An 18,638-nucleotide genomic window follows, 5' to 3' on the forward strand; every position below is an offset into this window, starting at 1 on the left:
TTAGGAGGGTGGATACCTCAGGGAAGGGTCATTGCAAATGTTGGGGTTCACCTTTGCCTTGCTGGGATGCCACACTTGACCACAAGCTGGTGACATCAGGAAGGGAAGGATTCATTTCAGCCTGTAGTTTGAAGGCATGGTAAGGAAAGCAGAACAAGAGCAGGATGTGGCGCACATTAATAGATACCAGCAGAAGGAACCAGGCAGCCTGAGTCAGCTCAGCTCTGAACAACCACTGTAAGTGGACTGACATACGTCAAGGTCCGCCCCGTGACACACCTCCTCCAGCAAGGCTCCACCTCCCCACCTGCCACCAGCTAGGGAGCATTACTCAACACCCATTCTGACCACAGGTGTCACTTCACCCAAACCAGCACAGGGCGAGATCACCTGGCTCATCCTCCGCTGAGGCTCCTCAGCTGCTCACCAGCCGTGCAGGGAGCCCGCCCCGAGGCCGCACAGCATGGGGATCACTGAGTCGTCACCGCCTGGAGCTACTCACTGGTGATTATTCAAGCTAGATGCGAGTACTCCACACGCCATGCCCAGTGTACAATACACACCTACATTTCCCCCAAGATACTACCTGTATTTGTGATTGCTTCCAAGTTCCTGACAATTCAGCACAAGGGATCAGCTGTGCTTTACTATCTCTGCCCCTGCGGAAGCAAAGCAAGAATAAAACACAGCACAAGCACTTTGCTTAAAATGATGCGAGCTGGTATTATATCTTTTCCCGAGTTCCTGTGGCCCATCCTTAAATAGGGGGCCAGTAGCAATAACTCCAATGTCCTGTTAGGATACTGAAGACTAAGTCCAATTTTTCCCTTCTAAATTCAGCTCGTCAGAGTGGATCCGCCATGGTGTCAAAGGTTCAGATTGAGATGGGGGAGAGGCTATGGGGTCTTTACAGACTCTGAGGTAAATATCAATGTTGTCCATTGATACTGACAGACAGTGTCCAAAAAAAAAAAAAAAAAAACCAGAAAATTTTGCTTTCTAATTTTAGTTCGTTAATGTTATTTGAAACATTCATTCATCTGACAACACTTTAGTCTGCAAATCAGGGAGTTTGATCCAAGGGAATTTTATCTCTGCTGATTTTAACTAAATTGTACTTAAATGCCCTAGCTTTATTTTATGAGTATGATGGGTTAAAAGTTTAGATCCGTCTATGACAATGGATGGGTATGATGCAAGCATTCACATTTGGATTCACAGGGGCTCCCCAGTCAGAGCATCAGGAGATGAATTTGGATACTTGAAGTTCTTCCGGTAAATCAACTACGCTTTGCTCCTCTACACACCGCACACTCCCTGCTATGAAGTTGACCTGTTTTTTAATACATGCTATACACTTGGTTCTTAATTAATCAAACTGTAGACTATTGATCAGAATGTAAGGTATTGGAAGGCAGCAATGTATTTATATTGTTCAATTCTCTTAAATTCATTTTTTCTAAAAGACACTTGAAAAAAATCTGAGAAGCCATCCAATGTGAATCTTTAATAGTTCTAATTTTAATACATTAGGTAAGCATGTATTAATTGCATAAAATTGACCTTATTCAATAGTTTCAAGCAGGTGCGTAATGTTCCTTGGTCATATTTCCCCTGTACTACTCTCTCTTACTCTCTCTCCCTCTCCCTAGTCATCACCCTTCTTATCCATGGTGTGTTCTTCTACAGTATACATGAGAGGACACTCACAATACTTTAATTTCTGAGTCTGCTTTACTTCGTGTAACATCATGATCACCAGTTACATCCATGATGTATGTGCTACTTTGACCTACTTTTACGTAGGTCAATGGGGATTTGAATCGGAGCCAACAAGCTTTGCAAGCAAGCTCCTTTAATTGTTGAGCAATATCTCCAGCACCCCAGAATGATGTTCTTAATTCTCCAATATTTCCATGGCTAGCTCAGAGAACTATTACTGTGTGGTATTAGATGATGTCAGCTATACTCTGAAATTCTGAATGTTGCAAGAAAATGCAGACACAACCGAAGTAGGCAGGGAAAAATAACCGAATGTTCAATCCTTTCTTTGCACACTCAGGGCCATGGTTATTGCTATCCTGGCACACCTGGGGCTCCACGAGTGCAAAGTAGACAGATTGTGGCGGCTCCCATGTTGTACCAGACACTTTCACCAATGGGCCTAGTAAGGTGTTCATTCATCTAGGAGAGACATTGAATTTTGTTTGTAAACCCTCTAAAGCATGTAATGAACATGCACAAACCTTTTGTCTAATTTATGGATATAAAATAACATACCTACAGAAGTCATAGTACTTTAAAGTAGATCTTGGCATTAAAAAAAATGTTGAGTGGACTGGGGAGATGGCTTAGCGGTTAAGCGCTTGCCTGTGAAGCCTAAGGACCCCGGTTCGAGGCTCGGTTCCCCAGGTCCCACGTTAGCCAGATGCACAAGGGGGCGCACGCGTCTGGAGTTCGTTTGCAGAGGCTGGAAGCCCTGGTGCGCCCATTCTCTCTCTCTCCCTCTATCTGTCTTTCTCTCTGTGTCTGTCGCTCTCAAATAAATAAATAATTTTTTTTAAAAAAAATGTTGAGTAAGTAGAACTTTGAAATTGTTTTGTACCTAATTGTATCTGAGGACACTCAATTCCAAAATATTTCATCACAAAACCAACTTAAAAGAAAGAGTATATGAGGATTTTCTTCTTTTACTCTGACTTGATTTTGTTTTTGCAAAAATACTATAGCTAAAATATTTTTATTGTTATTTTTATTGTTTTATTATCAATTTTGCTGAAATATTTTGCATACATAATGGTGAATAATTATAGGTTGTAAAACTGTGAAGAGAGCTGTCAATCAGAAAATCTTATCATAGGTTGATAAGCTCCCTCTTTTCATGTCCATGCTACATCAAATAGCCAAGAATGATAACAAAGGAAATAGAGCTGGTGGATGTTAAAATTTCATTTGGCAAACCTGGAATTAGATTAAGGATTGAGTTAGCATCCAAACCTCTGCATCTGTATTTTCCTTTGTTCATTCTTAGCCTGAGCCCAATTAACATTTTAAACAGCTATATTTTTATTTAATTTTAACACTTTCAGTATGTCTCCCAGTGTTATTATTTTCCTGTTACCCATGACCTTTTATTATTATTTTAGTTTTGAAAGAGAGATAGAGAAAGAGGCAGAGAGAGAGAGAGGGGGAGGGAGAGAGAGAGAATGGTCACACCTGGGCCTATCAGCCACTGTGAACAAGCTCCAGATGAGTGCGCCCCCTAGTGCACATGTGCAACGCTGCATGCTTGTATCACTGTTTCTGGCTACCTAGGAACTGGAGATTTGAAGAAATGTTGTTGGGCTTCAGGAAAGGGCCTTAACTGCTAAGCCACCTCCAAGGCCCCTGTAAATTTTTTAATGACTTTTCATTTGGTGAAAAAATGCACAAAGTTTAAAAAGTCAAAGGATATTCAAATGGCCCCATAAGCAATCTTATCTTGTGTATCATTTATATACAATATAATATTATACAACTGTCTAGACATTATACTTTTCAATGAGATTTTCAGAGAAGGTAAAATGGCAAGTGATATTCAGCATTTGAAAGATACACGCTATTGATATCATAATTTATTTCTCCCTTTACCTGCAGATGCAAATGCCAACTATTACAAATGTAAAATCATGCATGAAGGCAGTGGTGGGTGGGAAGTTGTCAAGGGTCATGGAATTCAGTGTGCTTGTTAAATGCTTTGCTATTTAAACAGGTTCCTGCATAATCTTTTATTTCAATCTTTAAAAGCCCTCCCTCCACACAATGCATGATTCACTGGACTGATCATAAGTGTAACTTCAAACATAAAAAAGACAAAAGAAGTAAGCTGGGTGTGGTGGTGCTTGCTTTTAATCCCAGCACTTGGGAGACAGACATAGGAAGATCTCCATGAGTTCAAGGCCACCCTGAGACTACATAGTGAATTCCAGGTCAGCCTGAGCTAAATAAAGAAATAGATATAAAAATGAAGTAAATTTCCACAAGACAGCTTAATAAATTATATTTAAGCTGTGAGGGTAGAATACAATTTCTTCATATGATCCAATGAGTACAACAGCAAATGAAGACAGGCTGAATTGAATTTATTTATGCTTTCAAACCACTAACAGAGGAGCTTAGAATTTGAAGAAGATATCAACACTATCTGACCTTCACAAATGACTACTAAAAATACTAAATGAATTTCAAAAAAATGGAAATGGTTTTGATACACAGTTCATGAAGTAAACCAAATGTCAATAAACATATGAAAATATGTTCAACATCATAATTAATTATAGATTCAACATTATATCACTGGATCCAAACCAGAGCCTGCTAAAGCCATAAATTGTAGGGGATTTGAAGAAATGATCATGTCCATTATTTCCAGTGTGAACGTTAGCTTTGGACAGATAGAAATAATTACAACTAATGGCAGTCCTTTACATACTTGTACACATACCCGGAAGAAGTGGTTTTCTGCGGCCATAACATAATTATACCAGTATGCTAGCATCAACATCATTTGTTAAAAATGAGAAAGAACCTACAGGTTAAGTCTGCAGAAAGGCAAGTGCCTTGTGCTGCACTGGTGACTCCAGGGCAGTGTACCACAACTATAAAACCAATGAATGAATCAGCAGCTTGGGAAAGATCCTATGAATACTTAATAGAAAAGGTAAGCTTCAAGCTAGAGAAATTGCTCAGTGGTTAAGGCACTTGCATGCAAAGCCTAACGGCCCAGGTTTGATTTCCTAGCACCCTCTAAAAGACAGATGTGCAAAGAGATGCATGCATCTGGAGTTCGTTTTCAGCTATTGGAGGGGCCCTGGAGATCCCATTCTCTCTATCATCTCTACTTGCAAATGAAAAAATAAAAAAAATGTTTTAAAAGACTGTACTTGGGCTGGAGAGATGGCTTAGTGGTTGAGGCACTTGCCTGCAAAGCCTCAGGACCCAGGGTCGACTCTGCAGGTCACACATAAACCAGATGTGCAAAGGTAAGGCACGTGCAGGCCTCACTTGCCCACTGAGTGGAAGAAGCATCTGGCATTCGATTGCAGTGGTTGAGGCCCTGTGTGCCAGTTCTCTCTCTATCTCAAATAAAACGTAAATAGAGAAAAATAAGTAATAAGGCTAGTCTTCACTGTGTGTATGATGGGACTGCCTACATGAATTTAAGAATACATGAGACTAATGGTGAGTCAATGCCGTGTGCCGATTTTAATCACGAGGAAAATGCACTTAACATGTGTCTGTACTTTGATCTGGTGGTGATACTGTCATGGCTATGCACATAAGCAAAGTTGGATATTTCCCTCCTGAAGTAAGACAACTTTTCAATAGTTCACCAATATGAATGTATGCTTCACTCCTCTCTCTTAACACATGGAGGGATCTAAATGATGTCTTTTCCTTTTGTTAAAATATTACGTAAATTTCAAATACAAATGAGTGCACCTGTCCAGAGGATGAATTTGTTTGGTTTTCATTTTCTCCAAATCAACTGAGCACATGATATGGCAGAAGAAATATCATGACAGAGTCCTTAGTTACTGTTTCTAAGAAAGTTGTAAGAACCAAAGCATCTGGTCTGGAATATAAAAGGAGATTTTGTTTTAATTTTATATCATCTTTTGTTATGAGCATTTTCCTGCTTCTGCAAAGTGAATGCGGCACCACATGTGTGATCTTCCTTGTACATATTACCAATTTAAAGTAATTTTCTTTATGTTTTCTCGTGATTTAATTAAACTTAAGCACCTACAATATTATTGAAATGTTTGTCTCAAAGTGATTCTTACACATGATTAAGAAAGAAAAGTACTTTTACTTTGGCATATATTTAAGAGTGACTTTCTGCATATTATGAGGTTTCTTGGGTATATAAAGCATGGTATAGCACCTCATTGTCTATCTGTAATCGAACTTAGATTAAGACAGGAGTGGGTGATAATTTAAGTTTACCTACACTGAGGGGAACTTGTTAAACTGGACTAGTGCTTCTACCTTCTCCAGATTAAACTTGAATTCATCATACCCAGAACAAAGTTTGAATATTGCAAAATAATCTCTCAACTTCGTGTTTCAATTAACTTGAAACAACATTTGCAAGCTCTACTGAGCCCTGGATTAAATGTCTCAACACATAAAGTTCCAAATTAATAGAGTTGCAAAGCTCAAAAGGACAGAAGTGGTTGAATGGGGAGGAACGGAGAGGAGGGTAGGATTCCATCAGCCACAGCCTCAGCTGTTTGCTTGCTTGCTTTCTTCCTCCCTCCCTCCCCCCTCCCTCCCCCCCCTCTCTTCTCTTCCTTTCTTTATTTCACTTTCTTCTAGACACAGTGATATACTTGGAAGACAGAAGGAGGGGGGTGGTGAGTTCAAGTCTAGCCTGGATTATGTGGTAATACCCTATCTCAAAAACAAACAGAAAACAAAATAAAATAAAGCTGCTCAACTTTCAGTTTATGGATATTTTTGACAGAATTATTTGGACTTCTAGATATTGAAAACTTAATTAGGTTTTCAGATGTTTGTTGCTGGATAGTTCTATAGAGTATGAAGCTGCCTAATTGTAGCAAATGGTTTCCCTTTCTTACACTTTCATGTCGTTTGCCACGGTATTCCAGGAGTCACCACCTGAGTTACCATAAGGCATCATTTGACTGTAGGAATGTTTATTGAAGATTTTATTTGAAGTGCAATGATGACAGAACATCAACAAAAATAAATGATCTCATAAAAGTAAAATAAAACTATTTATTTTGTATTTTTTTTCTACTAAAGTTTTAAATTAAGATAAACTCATTTCAGTACACTTATTTAATAATTTTTAATTCCTTTTCATTGTAAATCCTTAGTATCTTAATTAAGTGTTTGAATTACAAAGAAAATAATTCCCTGTTTTGTGGGACCAATGACACATGTCAAAAAGGCTTTCGAAGTATTCTTACAATCTTGGTTAAACAAGTAGTGATGGTCTAATTATAGTTATCATTTGGAACAATCACTATTTTATGCTTTAAATGATCTCATTTGCAATGACAGTTTGGTAATGTTGGCTTATGTGAAATAACAAGTGATTAATTCTACAGGAAAAATATTGACAACTTAAATGAAAAGATATGTTGGAAGAAACACACTCTGCAGTTTTTACGTTCTTCTTCTGAGAAAATAGATGGAAAGGAATCTACATGGTAGGTGCCCTGAGAGAGTGCATTCCAATTTCAAGTTCAGGTACTCCAATGTTTGACTTCATGCTTGGGTATTAATGTTTTGGTGTTAATTTGGTGCTTTAATTAATGCAGTTATACTAAGATTTATTTTGTTTTTCAAAACATTTTTAATTTTCACTTTTTATGATGTTGAATAAAAATCAACATAAACAGGTAAGAAAAGCAAAGTATCATTCTAGATCATTATTTCCTTCTGAGCATAGCTTCTGTTGTCTTCATTAAGATTTCATTCCATCATAACAGAAATCCAGAGGCCATAGAGAATTTAACACTAAGTCATATTCCTAACATGCCTGCCATGGTTCAAGGAACATTGTAGAAGAAGGGGCGGAAAGAGTGTAACAGCCACAATACGGGCAGGATTAGCCTGGGCATGCCCCAGGAGAGACTGCAGCCTCCAGGATTCCACAGTGAACACCAGGAAACCCAATGACAAGAGCCTTCCGTGGAAAGAGGCAGGTGTGAGAGGATATAAGACTACAACCTTTCAAAAAGAAAAAAAATAAAGTTTTTTAATATATTTTTATTTGAGAGAGAGGCAGAGAGAAAATGGGCATGCCAGGGCCTGCAGTCTCTGCAAATGAACTCTGGACACATGTGCCCCTTTGTGCACATGGCTTATGTGGGTCCTGGAGAGTCGAATCGGGGTCCTCTGGCTTTGCATGCAAACACTTTAACTGCTAAGCCATCTCTCCAGCCCTAAAGCTTAATTTAAAGAAAAAGAGAAGATTTTATTCCTGAAGTTGGGTGCAAGGCTTAATGATTAAGAGTGATTACTGTGCAAGCATGATCACTGGGGGCTCAATTTCACAGTTTCCACCTCACCTTCTGGGTATGGCCGCGCATGCCTGTGACTCCAGTCTTGTGGGGAACAGAGACCAGAGGACTGCTGTGGGCTGTTGACTGGACAAACATAAAGACATGACGAAGGAAGTTCTGGGTTGCAAGAGAGACCCTGCCTCAAGTAAACAAGTGATACCTGTCTCCTCCTCTTGCCTCTGCGCACATGCACTAAGGGGGTGCATCTGCGCACACCTGTGCATACACTACGCACACATCACACACTGTGCATTACCTAACTCTAAGTACACATGACAAATAAATGAAAACCGCATAAAGATTTCATCTGTACTAATCCAATGCAGACGTAAAAGTCCATGCTTAGTTTTCCTAGTCCATAATGTTAGTCCAGAAGTGTTATGAGAATCTAACAGTTGGAAAATCTCCTTATAAAGTATGGCTTTCTGAAGGGATGGCTTAGCAGTTAAGGCATTTTCCTGCAAAGCCAAATGACACAGGTTTGATTCCTCAGGACCCATATAAGCCAGATGCACAAGGTGGCACGTGTGTCTGGAGCTCATTTGCAGTTGCTGGAGGCCCTGGCACATCCGTCCCCTCTCTGTGTCTCTCTTTTTCTGACTCTCTCAAATAAATAAATAAAACAAATTTAAAAGTACAATCTGTTAAACACACAGCAAAGCAAAGAAAAAAAAAAAAAAAAAAAAAAAAAACCTCTGACCTACACTCCATTATGCTAGATAGAAAAGCTATTATTTTTTCAATGGTGATTCAGAAAGGGTTCTTGACGTAGGAAAAAAAATCACATTTATTTTCCTCTTTTTTGTTTCAATCAGCCTTCCCCCAGAAATGCATGTGAAGGAACAGATGAAAACATGATTTTTTTTTTGTAATCCTTATTAAAAATAGCACTTCAACTTTGCCTTTCCCACCCCATAGATTAATCCTCAGGGAAATGAAAATCATGGTGAGATGTCACAAATGAAGACATCAGGCCAAGTCAAATGATTCTTAGCCACTGGAAGATCAATTGAATCTTTTCTGTTTAAGCACCTTAATTGAAATATACTTGACATATAATTTATCACACCCCAAAGTGTCCTGGTAGCCCTGGGCAATCTCTCCCTCTGTGATTCCTTCCCAGGTAACACACAATTTGCTTCCTGTCATTGTACATTAGTTTGTACTTTCTACAATTGCCTATCAATGATACATGAAGTTGTCTATAAAATATGTATGATGTAGTGCCTTTGGACATCTTTCAGTTAGCATAGTTGCTCTGAGAATCACTGATACTGTGAGACCCACTGATCATTTGTTTTTACGCCAAACATCATATGCCCTAGGTTTTCCATTCTCATGAAGATGTATATTCATGAGACAGTGAGGCACATCTTTTAAAAGAGTTAAGGGACAACCCCTGATATATATTAAGTCAAAAAGGAAATGATTGTGTTAGCAAATTCTTGGGAGGATAGAAAGACCTCATGCATCAATGGTAGAAATATAAAACAGAAAAAACCTGGGAAACAACATGATCTTTTCACAGAGTTTGCCTGCCCTGTATCTCACATCCTCCACTCCTAGGTATTTACCTAAGAAAAATGCTGGTACATTTCCATCCAACATTCCAGAGCTGTTACAATGCTTTTCACAAGAGCTGCATATTAAATAGTTGCCACGTGTGAGGCGACAGGTGAAGATTACAATAGAATACATGCTGTTTCAGCAAAATGCAGAGTAAATCACTTTATTCTTAAAGGTACATTTAGCAATATAATCTGGGCCATCTCATGTACTCAAAACTTTAGGGGAATGCAGCATCTTTCACTGGTATAAACTAATTGTTTCAGTTTTTGGGTGATATTTTCACATGCACAATGTGGCCTTTATATTTTGACATTCAATATTTGTGTATTTTCATTAATTTCTAGGATGATTTTTTTCATTACATCGTATTTATTTGTTTTTGTTTTCTTCTTTATGAAATATTAGACTTTTCATGAAGAGTGTTTGCCTATTTTTAGCTTATTAAAATCTTATTACTATTATCATTATTTCTTAAACTGTTTTCAAATTTCCTGTTAATGGTATTTTTAAATTTTACTTATTTGTTTCCTATTTGTGAACATGTATTTTGATCTTACTTCCCCAATTATATTCTCAGCTCCCTCAACTGCCCATTAACACCCTTCCAGCCTCCCATGCATCATGATCAACAGGGGAAGAGTACACGAGACCTCAGGCCACCTGGAGTATATAAATACAGCTGGAAGATGGACAGTCAGGTCCACCTGTGATGTAGCCACTGCTGCCCATTCCTCAGTGAATAACACCCCCACTCATTACCATTAATGGTTTTTTATGCTGAGATTCTTTCCAAATTCATTCTAGCTTGGAGCACATTTCTGAGAAATCATTTTTCCCCTCAAGCATTCCTTTACAAGTGTTTCTTGATTTCTTTCATATCATTTTCTCAACAATATTTATAGTTTGATTCATTATATACTTGTCTCTCATGATGTATTTTTAATATATCTTAGCCAATATTAAAGTGTTATGCCATAGTTGTTTTTAGCATTCCTTGCGGATTTGCCTGTGTACGCGACTGTGTGCAGGTATGCATGCATATGTGAGGGCCCGAGGAGGTGTCTCTCCTTGGGTGCTACCCATCTGGTTTTAGACAATGGACTCATCAAGTAGCCTAGATTGAGCAGTGAACCCAGGTTTCCCCCTTCTCTGTCTTCCCTGCCCTGAGATTACAAACTGAATCCAAAATCCTCAGCTCCTTATTATTATTATTATTTGTTGTTGTTTTTAACATGAGATCTGGGAATCAAACACTTTTGCTAACACTTGCCAGACAAGCTCTTTACCTGCTGAGCCATCCGCTGAGCTCAAGCTTGTCAGCAGTTCCTTTATGCGTGCTTGTAGCAATGGTAATCTTCTCTTCATGCGTTTATCATTTATTTAGTTAGTTATTTACTTCGTTAACACAAAATCTAATGTAACCCAGCTGGCTCCAAACTTGCCTTGTATCTGAGCATGACCCTGAATTCCTGATCATCCTGGCCCCACCTCCCAAGTGCAAGGATTGCATGTATCCACATGTTGAAATTGCTTTTATTTTATAAAAAATTAATTAATTACTTTCCAACATTGGTTGTTTTGGAAAGTTTTCCTAAAACCTTGCATAGTTTACACACTTTTTCCTAACATTGTTTACCTGTGGGTCTCTTATGTGTTTTATTAGGTAATACGCATAGCCATTTGCTTTGTGATTTTATCTGTCTGAGATTTGTTTCGTTTTCTGGTTCTTCCTCCTGTTCTTTAGCTTAAGCTTTCCATTCAGCTTCTCCGCACATGGGATCTTTCCCTGGACGGATACCCAAGGGTGACTGCTCTGAGACTTCAGTCATGAACACATTTGGGTCTTTCTTGTGTGCTAAATTTGAGTCAAGAAACAGTTCCTGCTTCCCTGCTGTATCCTAACTGTCTGCTTAACTTTCCAACAGATATTGGAATCGCTGATTTGGGGGTTTCCTCCCAGAATCCACCCTCAAAATATTTTATAGTCTTAATGACTTACAACTGGCATAAAAAATTTTTAAAACAAGTTTTTACTTTAAAAATGAAACAAATTTTGGACCATATTTTTAATCACAAACCACCTTTGTCATCAACTTAACATACCTGCCTGTCAATGCTAAATATTTTAGGATGCACCTTTATAAAATGATTGTTCCCATTGTTCTCCCATATTTTTGTCCTAAAAACCATATATTTCCAACCACATAGATTTTGATAAAATGCTCATAGCGTGGAATGTACATTTTAACCATTTGAGTAGAGCGTGGTAGCAGCTTCCCACTGCCACAGTGTCAACTCTGTCCAACAGTCTCTGGAATGTTTCTCTCTCATGCAAACAGAAATCTAAAATACTTTCCAATCATGTAGTAATACGGGGTGTGCTTTATCAATATATAAAGAATGATAACATTCAAACAGGAAAAGATATAATATGATGGAAAGTGATCTAATAAGCATTTCAAATATTCTACTAACAGTTATATAGTAACTTTTTTATGATAAACTAAATTGAAGATCACAGTTCTCCAACATTTCCCACACATTGGGATGGTTATGACCAAAAGTCAGACAATAGAAAATATTGATAAAGATGTGGAGAAACTGGAATGTTTCTATCCTGCTAGTGAGAATATACAATGCTATAGCTACTTAGGAAAACAATTTAATACCTACTTAGGTAAAGAAAAATGCAGTTTGTGACTTTACACTCCACTTATTTGTATATACACAATTTAAAATGCATGTTCACAAAAAGCTTCCCACAAATGTTCATTAAAGTGTTTTTTGTGTCTCCAGAGTCTTAAAATACTCATCCAGCTGATTGTTCACTTTGTCTCAAACACCATAGTTCTCATTTCCATGTGATTTGTGTCTCTTTTATTTGTCAAAAACTGAGGGTTGTGTTAAAACCAGTGTTCATTTAGTCTCTTACCCATTTGTGTCTTTCATTTTATTTTAGCTCATTACTATAAAATTACCATATTCTCCTATAATACCAGCAGAAATTTGCATTTTCTACTAACGTTAATCTATATGAGAATTCAACTTCAAATGAAGTTTTACTCCTCATTCTGGAATTTACTTTCCTGCTACTTTGCCTGGATATTTACTGATTTTTGATTGTAATCCAGATATTCTTATTGTACCTAGTTTATTGTGTTTTAATTTTTGACAGCTTTCCCTTTGTTAATACTCCAACATGGTCTCAGGTTATCAACTTCTACAATGAAAGGTCCATGAGAATGTGATTAGAACTGACTTATATCTATATTTAAATTTGGAGATACTGTCCTTACATAGGCGCTCTCTTCAACTATAGCTTTTCCTAGGATAATGAAGACATATTTCTTTATTAAAAATATATCTTATATATTTATGTTTTTTTAAGAGAGAGAGAGAAAAAATGTGAATGGGTGTGCCAGGGCCTCCAGCTACTGTAAACCAACTCCAGATTCATGCACTCCCTTGTGCGTCAGGCTTACATGGGTCCTAGAGAGTTGAACTGGGATCCTTTGGCTTTGCAAGCATCTCTTTAGCCCTGAAGACATATTTATTACCCATCCTCTCTTTTCTTAGGTTCAAGAAAGTTGCCTGGCTTTGTATCACTGGTTCCATTCTTCACAACCAGCTAGGTCTGGGTAGGAAAGGCTACCAGTGCTGTGGATCCTTTTTGTCACCACTCTGCATAACAAAGAAAATATGATTTTGCCTCTTCCGACCCAGTTAAGAAAACAATGCTAACCAATACCAGACTGAAAGTTAGAATAAATCAGAATTCATGAAGTTCTCAGTTGCCATTGGGAAATGTTTCCATGTGGAATGCCAAGTGACATATTTAGCTGCTTCCTATCACTCAGGTTAAATTTCCCACTTATACTCCTTATTCTAGCCCCGGCATGAGAAATGATACTGAGTTATATTTCTCCCATATTCACCATCCGCTTCATCTCCTCATCCTACCAGCACATAAACACAGACCCATGGGCACATAATTTGTCCTTGTGAAAATTGTCGATTTCTTTCCAGAATATATTTTTAACATTTAAGTCGTTTTTATAATTATACGAAGAATTAGGTTTTGTTGTATCATATTACATACAAGTTTTTTATTGTGTTTTACTTTCCCAGTCTTTCTCCCATCTACTCTTGCCTTGTGCCCTCTCCCCATCATTGCCTCCTCTCTGCCTTCAAACTCCATGTTTTCTTCCCTCTTTCTACCTATCTCCTAACCTCTTGCTCATCTTTTGCAATCTCCCAACTCAATATATATAGTCCAGGTTAACTCTCATATCCTCTTCTTTACTTACATACAAACATTAAAATTTAGGGTCCACAAATGAGAGAGAACACACTTTTTTTTTGGTCTTTCTGTAATTAGGTTACTTCACCTAGTATAACCTTTGCCAATTCCACTTATTCTTCCATGTAATTCCCTTTATTGATTCTTGGAAATATCTCCTGTGCTATTGGAGTCTTTTACAGGAAGTTCTATCATACTTTTTTACTTTTTTTTGAATAATACTTCAGGCAAACAAAATTGAGGGCTTTTCAACAAGGAATTTTATTTAGTTAAAGCATCCATTCTTTATAATTTTCTTTCTGATATATGTTTTCTAAAATACAATGAATTTCTTAATGCCCCTTTGCTTTATCCTTCATTCCAGTATTGGGTAACCTGTTCTTTTGATATTTTTGGAAATGTACAATCTTCTATATCATTTTAATTTGTTTCAAATTGTAGTCTCCTATATTTTGCCACTTATTCAACTTGAGAAGATTAAAAAAGATGTCTTCATAAACATAATGCATAATACATAGGGGTTATTAAATATTGTTGATTCTTACCCTGCACATATCATTGAAGGCAATTCTATGAATACATGCTGGTATTGTCTCATATCTTACATAAAACAACTGAGGCTAACTTAGTTACCAGGCTAACACTAAAGAAACAGGAAATAAGTTATGAGGTGTGACTTTGATGCAGTGCAGATGAATGCATAGTTATGCTTCCATACTGAGGTTCTCAGAAATACTGAATGTGCATGATCAATTTTTAATGAATTCAACATTATTCACTTAGTGCTTCCCCTGTTCCAATTTGTCCTGGTTATATGATTAAAACTGAATGAAACATAAATATCTTCTTACAGTGAAGCTGATATAACATTTTTCTAAATGAAATAATAACAGGAATCAATCATGGGGCACATTCATACTGATAATAAGTGACAATATTCATTGTGCTCTATCATTAATTGATTAACAAATTCTTGAAAACAACACTAATTAGTACCTATTATTATTTCCACTTTTACATATGATAGAATGATCCCCAAAGAACTCAAAAAATGATTTAAAATTTCCATATTCCTATAATTAGAATGCCAGCTAAAGCGTAAATACCAGCTCTGGACTGTATAATGCGCAGTATTTGAAAGCTTAAATGGAAAGTACAATAGGAGAGCTGTAACGTTAGCTGTACCTATTTTATTTCCTGCCGAGGGTTCTCAAAAGGAGATTAACAAGAGAAAGCTAACAAGTTTATTACCACCTGTACTGAATATCACATGAAAAAAAGACATTAAGCACAGTGATATCAGACCTCTTCTCACAGTGCATTTTCAGCAAAGAACAATAAATGAACCTAGAAATAATGTCTGAACATGGTTTTATGTTTCCAAAGCTATAATGCCTGGAAAAGTAAATGTGTGAGAGGAAGCTGATGGAATAATGTGTGTTTTCAGAATTTTTTCTTTTTTCCTGATGCCAATAAGATTTTTTCCAAAACAACATTTACATCCTGGCTTTAGTCAGAAATAAAAGAAGCTAGAAAGATTTCTGCATGTATTTAGTGCATCTTCAAATCAACATAAATTTTCAGGCCTGAGACAGCATATTTGGGGTCACATATTCTAATTCCCTTCATTTATAAAATATCACAGGTAGGTGGAACAGCTATCATGAGGCTACTAACACAACTGATACGGGACCCATAGCTGGAGCTGAGAAACAAGTCAGAACCATATAAAAACATAAGCCCACTCTCTATTATCCAGCTACCATCAATCATGGGCTACAAGAGGGCCTACACCTATTAAATTCTCTATAAAAAAGTAAGGACTATCTCATTTGTCTGGTGCTAACTTACTCTCCATTAGAGAATCAGTTCCTCTTTTTCAGATAAATGTAGTTCCTAAGGAGAGAGCCACCCCATCATACCTCAAAATGGCCCCGGCTGAAACTAAGAACATTGGCGAAACAAGCAAGGGTGCTGTTTTCTTGGTGAACCAGGTACCACCAGCACAAGGGTGAAGATCAACACAGAGAAAAATCAACTCCTACCAAATCAGAGATCCAGAGGCCCCCAACACCTCATCACTAAAGCAGACCAAAAATGAACCCAACATGGCTCAGGGAAATTTTGCATAAGAGGGGGTGAAAAGAATGTCAGAGCCACGTGTTGGGTCATGATATGCAGAGACATTTATCCTACCCATAACTGTGGGCTAAGTCCAGAATGCATGACCCATATACCTCAACAAAGAGGGGCCGGGCGGAAGGGGTAGGTCATGAATGAGCCTAACAATGGTACCAAATTGACTGTATTCACTGAGTACAAAACTAATTATATATATATATATATGTAGTTTTTGAATGTATATAAAATATAAAATATCCTTATGGGTTCCATGTCAGTAACTCACAGAGAACTTTTAGTTACATATAAAATGTGTTTAATATATTGGCCTAAAATATTAATAATTATTTATATAAACAAAGTTATGTTTAATTTGTAATATGAATCAGTTTCATATATATTCATGCATTATATGTATTCAACATGTATAATCAATATAGGGTCAATACCAGTGTTTCTAGCATATAATTTTATGTAAGTACATTCATACACATGACTCATGTCGGTATACACATATTAAACATAATAATTATTTATAATAAAAAAACAGGTAACAAGACTAAATGACGGGTAGAAAAAAAAACAGCATATAAAATTTTGGTGCACAGAGATAATCTAGGACTTTAGAGTTGATTAATGAGAGTGATTAGTCGGCCTGTGAATATGTTTAATTGATGCACGATGCAAAGAACTTCATGATAGTGTTACAAGCTCTACAAGTCACAGGAGTTTCAAGAAAGGAAGAGAATGTGAAGGAAGAGAAAGCAGGCATCTCACAGAAGGGTGATGCGAGAGAAACACGAAGGAGGGGAAGATGCAGCAAGGAACAAGAAGGAATGTGAAAGAAAGAAGGAAGAAATAATTGCATTCAGTTCTTCAGAAACCATCTCCGCCCCTCTCCTGCTGAGAATTGTCCAGAGGAAAGAACCACCAGAGTAAGTTTGTAAAGCTCACAAAAAGGGGGGTGGGGAGGGGTTAGCAATTTAATCTCTGCCATTTCTTCATTTTTCAATTAGCACAAAGCTTCGGTCATTATGGAGCTAAATGCAGAAGGGAGAGCATGAATCAATGGGCAGAGTGCAGAAGAAATTCTCAACTCCATTATTGCTTAATTTTTTATCTTTATTCAATTTGCAACCCATTTTCCTCACACTACTTCTAAAGCAAGCATAATAATACGTAAGTGAAAAACATTTCAGCTGATTTCTCATGGGGAATTAACATTCCTTACAGACACAGGCACACCCTTCTCCATTTTAAACAGAGGTAAGAAAGAGTCATGCCTGAAATAAGTTTAGCATATCTAAGTAGGAATATAGCATCATTTGATAAGCCAAAGTACAGTTATTAAAATGCTATTTCAAACTCAACAGAACAAAATGCCTTTAATATTTTTTTTTTTTCCTGTTTCAATTGCAAGGCACGAAATGGGTATTTGGGAGTCTGTTGATGCTTATATAGAAATTTAGCAACTATGTTGGAGACTTTTTCCAAGGGAAATTTTTTTCAAGAACTATAAAAAACAGATAAATTTATTTATTTAGATATAAATACTTACTTAATGGAGGGCTGGAGAAATGGCGCAGGGAACATAGCAGCAAGCATCTGTAATCCCAGCGCCTCTTACAGCAAGACAGGAAGTAGGGATAGAAGAACCTTCCAGAATCTTCTGGGACGCCTGGCAAAGGTAGTGGTAAACAATAGGAGATCCTGCCTCCAACAAGGAGGAAGGTGAGTTCCAACACCCAAGGGTGTGCTCTGCACACATACAGCAGTGTGCACACCACTACACACACAAAAGAAAACATTTGATTAAACCTGTACTACTCATACTGTTTTGTGGTACATATTATAAAGTCAGAATCTTCAAGAATACTGTTATATAAGAATTATTGCTCTAATGGGATTTAGAGAATAAGGCCAAATGCTAATATCAGCAACAGTGTTTGTAATTTGTGACGGGTTTCAATCCTTTTCATTGGTCCTTGTTTATAGGAAACACAAACACATAATGCATGTGACTGTAATTTTCTGAGCTTAATGAGTGTGGGTGCCTGGCTTCTTTCACAGCCGTGGGTCTGGTTGTCATGGGAGTAACCAGTTGTCTCCATGTGCACAGCTACAGATAAACCAAGTGAGAACAGTGTGGATGTTAGTTTCAAATAAGCATACATACATTATATATATGATGAAATAATATATAGTTCATGAAATCAATATTGTAGTTCAAAAAATACTATATATTTATATATTTTATAAAGATAGGTTTAAAGCTGGTATATCAAAAACCCTGTTCAATTTCCTCCATATTGACAATTTTAATACATGTATATAATGTACTTTGATCATAGTTCCCTCCAGTCACCTTCTCTAACCCTCTCCTCTGTTGCCCTTTCATTGACCCTTTCTTGTCTCCAACAAACCCCTTTTCTACCTTGATGCCTTTTTCTCCTCCTCCAATATCGATGACCAAATACTAAAAACTCTAATGTGTCCAATGTTGTTCCGTCTAGTGCAAGAAATGGCAGTTACTGAGGTCATGGACGTGATGACTGCTTCCCATCTGGAAG

The sequence above is a fragment of the Jaculus jaculus genome, chromosome 12 (assembly GCF_020740685.1).
Source record: "Jaculus jaculus isolate mJacJac1 chromosome 12, mJacJac1.mat.Y.cur, whole genome shotgun sequence".
In the NCBI taxonomy this organism is placed as follows: Eukaryota; Metazoa; Chordata; class Mammalia; order Rodentia; family Dipodidae; genus Jaculus; species Jaculus jaculus.